Source organism: Stenella coeruleoalba, assembly GCF_951394435.1.
Source record: "Stenella coeruleoalba genome assembly, chromosome: 6".
Classification (NCBI taxonomy): domain Eukaryota; kingdom Metazoa; phylum Chordata; class Mammalia; order Artiodactyla; family Delphinidae; genus Stenella; species Stenella coeruleoalba.
This window is the reverse complement of record NC_137151.1, coordinates 105694523-105701592: the sequence shown is the minus strand read 5'-3', so window position 1 is coordinate 105701592 and position 7070 is coordinate 105694523. Positions and strand designations below refer to the sequence as shown.

Sequence of the window (7070 nt, the reverse complement as noted above, 5' to 3'; positions counted from 1 at the left end):
TGTGTGCCTAGAGCCCATGCTCCACAACAAGAGAAGCCACTGCGATGAGAAGCCTGCGCACCTCAACGGAGAGTAGCCCCCCCACTCACCGCAAGTAGAGAAAGCCCGTGCACACCAACGAAGACCCAATGCAGCCAAAAATAAATAAATTTATAAAAATAAAAACACCACGTCCCCCCCAAGGTTTATGTTTTTTACATCATATTTTACATCTTTTTGGTGCTTATTCATTTATTACTTATTGTAGTTGATTTACTACTTTTGTCTTTTTATCTTCATACTAGCTTTGTAAGTGGTTAATTCACTACCTTTACTATATATTTGCCTTTACCAGTGAGATTTATGTTTTTCATATATTAATATTTTCTTATTTCTATTTATGGTCTTTTCTGCTTAAAGAATTCCCTTTAACATTTCTTATAAGGCCAGTTTAGTAGTGATGACTTCCTTTAATTTTTGCTTATCTGCAAAACTCTTTCTCTCTCTTTATATTCGGAATGACACCCTTGTCAGAGTGTTCTTGGTTGTAAGTTTTTTCCTTTCAGTGTTTTGAATATTGCATGCCACTCCTTTCTGGCCTGCAAAATTTCTGCTGAAAAGTCTGCTGATAGTCTTGTGGGGGTTCTCTTATATGTAATTAGATGTTTTTTTCTTCCTGCTTTTAAAATTCTCTCTTTAATTTTTGACATTTTAATTATAATGTGTCTTGGTGTGGACCTCTTTGGGTTCATCCTCTTTGGGACTCTGTCCTTCCTGGACCTGGATGTCTCTTTTCTTCCCCATGCTAGGGAAGTTTTCAGCCATCATTTCTTCAAATAAATTTTCTGCCCCATTCTCTTTTCTCCTTCTGGAACCCCTATAATGTGAACGTTAGCACACTCGACGTTGTTCTAGAGCCCCTTAAGCTATTCTCATTTTTTTTTTTAATTCGTTTTTTCTTTTTGCTGTTCTTTTTCTTTTGCTGATCTGTGTAGTTTTAATTTCAGTTATGGTATTCTTCAAGTCTGAGTGGTTCCCTCATATTTTCTAACTCTGTTGAAGTTCTCACTGTGTTCATTCTCTTGAATTCACTGAGCATATTTCTGACCATTACTTCTAATGTTTTATCAGGTAGATTACTTATTTCTGTAACATTAAGGTCTTTTTCTGAGGTCTTGTCTTGTTCTTCCAGTTGGAACATATTTCTCTGTTTCCTCACTCTTCTTGGCTCTCCGTATTTTTTCTATGTATTAGGCAAAACTATTCTCTCAGTCTTGAAGGAGTGGCCTCGTATAGGTGCTGATTCTTCTTATTCAACCCTGCACTAGCTCTTGGTTGTCTCTTGGGTCTTTGTGGTTGTCTATACTGCCTAATTTATTTATTTATTTATTATTTATTTATTTTTGCCGTACGCGGGCCTCTCACTGTTGTGGCGTCTCCTGTTGCGGAGCACAGGCTCTGGACGTGCAGGCTCAGTGGCCATGGCTCACGGGCCAGCTGCTCTGTGGCATGTGGGATCTTCCTGGACCGGGGCACGAACACGTGTCCCCTGCATCGGCAGGCGGACTCTCAACCACTGCACCACCAGGGAAGCCCTAAGCCAGACATTTTTGAGGCTGGTCTCTTTGGTATAGATCCTAGGGGATGGGGTGCCTGATGTGGGGCACCAACCCCACACTCCTCCAGGAGAAGCACCTGCCTGGTGAAATCCCTCCTTATTGTGTGCCACCAGGTGTGGGTGGGATTTTTGGCAAGAGTGTTTCTCTGCCACTCCTACCCATCTCGATCTCCTTTTATCTTTTCTTGTAGAGCAAGTATTCAGTTAGTTCTCAGGTTCTATTCAGACGGAATTGATCCAAATGTAGTTTTGTATTTGTCATGTTTGTGGGAGGAGGTAAGTTCAGCCTCTTCCTATGCAGCCATCTTGAATCACCTCTGTCAGAGTCTTAGGGTTCTACTGAAGTCAGAGGGTTGGGAGATTTTCTACAGTGTTACACATGGCTGTTTTCTAGTTCTAGTTCTACCTGTATTTTGCAGTTTTCCCCTTGACAGCTGCTACTTTATAGCTACTTACCTATTTCCATAAATACATTACCCTATCTAATTTGTTAATTTTTTTTTCTTTTGACTTTCTGGGAAATGGAAACCAGATAGGAAGCATATTAGAATTATGGATGAAATAAGGATAAATAAACAATGTGTGAGAGTTTTAATGATTCACCTGAGTTAGATACTTAAATTTTCATAGGTAAGACTTATCGTTTATTTCATCTTTCTTGTTTTCTTTTGAGCCTTCTTTGTGAATTCAGCAATTAAGTGACCTCTGCATAGATGAAGATTGTGTTTCGCAAGGTTTGATGTTTCCTGTGGAAATAAGATGCAGAGAGGGGGACCACATTACACGTTAGCTCTTACTGCCTCCATGAGTTGGGGTAGAAAAAAGAGTCAATGATGTTCTAAAGGTTTGTGGACCTCATCATAGTCACAAATGTCTATTCTCTAAATGTGGCAGGAAATAATGTTTTTATTTGATAACGATGAGCCACTATTTTATTTGAAGACGGAGTGAACTACAAGTTGTGAACTTAATGTATATCGTTATAAGTCAGCCCTTTTCAAGAATATGCACATCAAAGCAACCAATAAATGAAAACTAAGCAGCTCTGATTTTTTCCCAGTCAGCTGATAGGTATGTTTGGCTGCTTAGCTGCATACTCTCTTATGAATTAGGGACTGTTGGTTATTGGTGTAGCTTTCTAAGTCTCTGAGTGCACCTGTCTATACCTGGAAGTGTCTATTAGAATGGTGATATGGGAGAAGTGAGGAAAACACTAAACTGTTCTGACTCTGACCTGGCTTAAAGGGTTTGTGATTAACACCCCAGCACTTACAAGGATTCCTTTGGTCCCAGTGCTCCGGTTTGCCTGCGCGAGCCACTCTGAGAAGGTCAGTGAGCCTAACGTCAGGCTTGAAGATTGGATTGAAGACCCAGGAAGGGCATGCCTCCTGCACAAGCTTTGAAGTAGATTGGACTTGGGTTTGTTTACCATCTTTTTACTAGTTTAATTAACCTGTGTGTACAGTTATAAAGTTGGGATAATACTGTCTGTCTCAGTTGGATGTCAAGGTGGATGAAAGCACTAGCACCTTGTAGGCACTCACAGGATCACCTTTTATTCCTGTATGAGCAAGATGGATCAGAGACATCTCTAAAAGCAGCTCTTGAAAAGTGGCTTTGGGTAGCACAGCTCATCTTGGTCCTGAATCATCCTGGCTATTGTCCCCATCCCCAGCTCAACTGCTGGCTGTCCTATCTTCACTTTACTGACATTAGCCTTAACAACATCCAGGATCTGGCTTGTCTGGCTAATTTCTCATGTCTGACTTCTCTCCCCAGCTATGAGTGAAGTTTCCCCAGCTATGTAGCCTCTCCTACCCATTCAGGTAAGATTTTGTTTGGCTTTCATCCCCTGAATGCATGTACTTTGGGTACCAAGACTACTTACCTTCCATACTTAACATATGCCCCTTAGAAAGCACTGGCCAAACTTCTGTCAGCATTGTGTCATAATCCCTTTTGGGCACCTCAACCCTTCTGCTGTATGACTTTGGGATAAACTTACTTTACACATTTCTTAAAAAAAAAAAAGAGGTTGATTTTTGGCTGCCTTTGGTTTATAACTTGTGAGACTCATATTTTCATTATTAATACTACAAAATTTTCAAAACCACTCCCCATTGCCTGCTGGCTAAAATAATGTTGCCAAAATATTCTTCCGTCAGTGAAGTATAGAGGTCTTTTTCTAAATTTTACCAGTGTGGCTACCTTCAAGTTTTTTAATAACTCTTCTTACAGAAGTATTACATAGTTACTGTAGAAAATTTGCAACATACAAAAACACAAGGAAGAAAATAATAGCCAAATTCAGGGACCATAAACTGACAAATTGGTTTTTGGCTTTCGTAATGTAAAAAAATAGATTGAATGCTAATTGAAAGGTCATGTATGCTTCAGTTTTCCACAGTCCCCATCACTCCTTACTGTCTTACCCTGCTTCCACTTTATTCACTTACTTGGGCCTTGGAAATGTTGAGTTAATCCACAACTCAGAATAACAACTACTAACATTCTTATCTTTTCTTCTATGCAAGCACACACACATATAGCTTTTATAACTAAGGATTTAAACCCTGAAAATACTTCCCATATTTTTCCATGTAATTAAATATTCCTAAATGTAATTTCCTGTAGTTGTATAGTAGCCTATCAACAACATGTAGTATAATTTATCAAATCTGTGCTGTTGAATATTGGGGTTATTTCCATTACAGATAAAGCTGTATAAACATCTTTATAATACGTTTTGGTCCTGGGGGAAGGGAGAGATTTTCTTTAAAATGTCAAGCCAAGTCAGTATCTACCGTTACCATCTCTATAAAATGCAGTGCACACCCTACATATTTAAATTAAGACCTATAGTTATGCTTAAAATATAAAAATTAGAAAATGAGCCTTCGTTGATTGCTATGATTTTCATGAGTTGATGAGGCTTTACATGTAAGGTTCAGAACACTCCAACTCTTATGGGTTAGAAGCTAATTAGAAAAAGAAGCGGAAAAGGAATTTTAGGCTGTTTGGTAGAGATCTTACGGGTCATCTTGCCAGTGAGGAGCTCTTGTGTTAAGATGAGGAAACGGGCCTGGAGACCTTTAGATCACATACCTCGTTATTGGCTGGGCCCAGATTAAAAGCATGCATTTTTCTATTTCTGCCATGTCACCTTCCAGGGTACGTTGCTTCTTTAAGAAATCCAAAGCACTCGCTGTTATAGAGCCTATAATCTGACTTTTACTTAAAAGAACTTATTAAGCTGATGTAGAGCATCTAGAAGAGTAGATGGCATCCATCCGCTGCATGCTGTGACCCCCACCAGCCTCTACCTCAGCAGAGGTTACTAATCATTACTTCTGTTTGTGAGACCAAAAAGGGTCTTAAAATCTTCCTCAACTCTTACTTCAGGCAGCCACAACCAACTGGTCAAGTTGGTTTATCAGTTTGGATGTATTTACCATCACTAAACTGAGCCATGCTTGAAAAACTTAAGAAATCCTTATATGTGCATTGCTTTCCCCACAGTATATGGGAAGTATAGGAGCTATTCCAGTCACTAATTGTGGCTCAGTATAGAAGTGATTCTCAACTGGGAGGCCATGCCCTCCTAGTTGAGGGTTGAAGGGGGATAAAAGCTCAAAGACAGGGAGAAATTGGGAAGGAGGAATATGGTTTGAAAAAGCTCTCTAGGTGATTTTAATGCCTGTACTTCCCACAGTGCAAGTTACATCTTTGGTACTATTTATTGTTGGAAATTTATTTGTGATGTGGTCACACCATTTAGAGATTGTATTCTGATTCATGCACCTATTGCAATGCAAAATGTGCCTGTATTTGACTAGATGTAACTCTATATTGTGTATGTAATATATCTGATTCCTCAAGACATGCATTTCTAAAGCTAAGGTATGCGGTTTTTGCTATAGAATGTGGTTGATGCATGTGCCTTAAAATCATCATTCTCACTATAATAATCATTTCTTTTTTCTGTGAGTTCTGGAGTTCTGATACCTCGTGGTAAATTCATATTATTTTTCTGGGCTGTGGAAGTAATGATTCATAAATATCATGTTTATTTTAAAAAGGAATTAATACATTGTGAAAAGCAAATGAAGTGTGAAGCTATTTTTCATTGACCTTTTTTTTTTTTGCAGATATGACAGAAGCACAAAGGGCAGGCAATTGACTTTTTCAGTAAGTATCCTCTTCAAGTGCTATGCAAAGATTCACTAGTAATTACATATAGCATTTTATGCTTTTCCATTTGAAAAATATAGATCTCCTTTTCAAAGGAGGTTGAACAAGAGTCTGATACTGATTCCCTCACTACTTTGTACATTGATTCATCAAATATTTATCTGGAAACTGTTGGATATCAGGCTTTGTTGCTCACTTGGAGCAACGAAGGTGAATAAGACGTGGCCGTAGCCCTCAAGGGGCTTACACTCCAGCAGGAGAGCCAGCAAGTAGAGAGATGACTGCACAGGTGGTATTGTTTCTGGCAAGGCTGGCACCTGTCACCTGTGCAGGAAGAACGCCTTGGTGGAGACCTGTACCCTAGTGGGCATTTCTGTGTCGGGGCATCAAGAAGACTTCCTCACACACAGCCATACGTGACTGACTTGGCAGAAGGACCAACCAGCGTTTGCTCTGGATAGACAGGTATGTTTTGAAAAGGTTTCTAGGACTCATTCTTAGGACCAGATGAATTAATATTCACCATAGAACATTTTTTGATTTCCCTTGAGTGATATTTCTAAGAATGACATTTTGTCAATATGTTATTAGGTTTTTTTTTTTAATTAGAAAGTCAAGTCAGAAATAGGAAATGTATCTTGCTGAAGCCATGAATAGGAAATGAGGTGGGTTTTTTTTGGCTATCAGTGTTTAATTTGCTAAGTTATCACATTTAATCTAAAGATAATTTAAACAGTAGTTAAAGCTATACAGATTATGTCTTCTACCTTTTTTCCAAAAAAATGCATGTTTTTAATATGCATGCTGGTTTTCTATGAATTCAGATGTAGTCATTAAGAAGGGATTTTTTTTAATGTAAGAAAGGCTTTTTATATGGATTGTTCCGTTTAAAATAATTTCCATTTTGTAGCAAAGTAATTTGTGTAGTCTAAAAAGTCAAATAATACTAAAAGATTTAGATGAAAAAGCATCAGTCTCCTGAATCTCTCTCTTAGTCTCTCCCCAGAAACAATCATTTTACACCCTTTCAGCAGTTTACTTTGGTATTTGCCTTCTCCATTAGTATGTATGTGTGCCCTGCATTCTCTTGATTCATCCATTTTAGACACCTACTGATTTCCTCTTATGGTACATGGTCATCTTGGCAGTCTGAGATTCTGTCTCCTTTCCTCTCCAAATCTTCCTAATAAGTGACTTAAATCTCTCTTCAGGGTTTTCACCGTGATGACTGTGGAAATATTCCCTGTTCTTTCAAGTTATTTGCAGTGATTGCATTTCCTTT

General features: G+C 38.6%; 1 long non-coding RNA gene across 1 annotated transcript; it reads left to right on the top strand.

Moving 5' to 3' along the window:
- The first annotated feature begins 3345 nt into the window (after window positions 1-3345).
- Window positions 3346-6227, top strand: LOC307187896. Its single transcript, XR_013828715.1, has 3 exons — window positions 3346-3423; window positions 5746-5785; window positions 6121-6227. It is a non-coding gene; the product is annotated as an uncharacterized lncRNA (long non-coding RNA).
- Window positions 6228-7070: the final 843 nt, after the last annotated feature.